Below are 1,334 nucleotides of genomic sequence, written 5' to 3' on the forward strand. Positions count from 1 at the left end.
ATTTACAGTTTAAACCAGAACAAGCATGCTTTTGTTTGCCCTTTTTAAAGGATTATCAAGGAACAATACCACCTTGTGAAATTTCTTGTTTTCTCTTTGTTGCCAGGAAACACTTTGATTTCTCTTCTTCTCCTAATTGTTGCTTAATGTTTTAAGATCCTTGTTTCCTTTCCTGCAAAGAGTGATGAAGTTGCTTGCTTCTCAAGCACTTGAGTGGTTAGCTCAACTATGTGTGGGTAAGTATCTGATCTTAAGTTGGTGTGTGAACACCAAACTTAGTCTCCCACTTACTTCTCTGTTCTTTGAATCCTTGAGTTCTCTTGGAATGAAGTTGCTGCTAAGGGTTTTAAGCATTTCTGTGACTGCTTAGAATAGTTTTCCTTTCATATAATTCAAAGGTTGTTGTGTTCAAGTGATCTTTATGGTGGAACACCAAACTTAGAGTCACACATTCCCCTTTGAATTATTGATCCACGAATTCATTGTTTGGCGTGAAACACCAAACTTAATTCTTTGCAATGCACAGAAATACTTCACCCTTTTTATTGAAACAAATAAAAGAACAGCAAAAGGTATTACCTCAGGTTGGGTTGCCTCCCAACAAGCGCTTCTTTAACGTCATTAGCTTGACGGTCAGCTTCCTCAGTTGAGGTGATATTTAACTTGTCCTTCTCCTCCACATCTCCCAAGTAATGTTTGAGTCTTTGACCGTTCACAATGAAGGTTCGTTGTGACTTTTCTTCCATGATTTCTACTTGTCCATAATTGGAGACCTTGGTGACAAGGAATGGTCCAGACCACCTTGATTTTAGCTTCCCTGGAAATAGCTTAGCCTAGAATTGTAGAGCAATACTTTTTGTCCTTCTTCAAATTTCCTTGGGGCTATGTTGCTGTCATGCTTCTTCTTTGCTCTTTCCTTGTAAATTTTGGCATTCTCATAAGCTTCAGCTCTGAACTCTTCCAACTCTTGAATTTGCAACATCCTTCTTTCTCCAGCGCTTTGCTGTCCAAGTTCAAAGTTTCAAGGCCCAGTATGCCTTGTGCTCCAACTCCAGTGGCAGATGGCAAGCTTTTCCGTATACTAGTTGGTAAGGAGACATTCCAATTGGTGTTTTGAAAGCTGTCCTATATGCCCAAAGAGCATCATCTAGCTTAATCGACCAGTCCTTCCTTGAAGTTCCCACAGTCTTTTCCAGGATCCTTTTGAGTTCTCTGTTAGATATTTCGGCTTGCCCACTTGTTTGTGGATGGTATGGTGTGGCTACCTGTGTTTGACTCCATATTTTAGAAGCAATGCCTCTAATGGTTTGTTGCAGAAATGGCTTCCTCCATCA

The sequence above is a fragment of the Arachis hypogaea genome, chromosome 20 (genome assembly GCF_003086295.3).
Source record: "Arachis hypogaea cultivar Tifrunner chromosome 20, arahy.Tifrunner.gnm2.J5K5, whole genome shotgun sequence".
Lineage (NCBI taxonomy): Eukaryota > Viridiplantae > Streptophyta > Magnoliopsida > Fabales > Fabaceae > Arachis > Arachis hypogaea.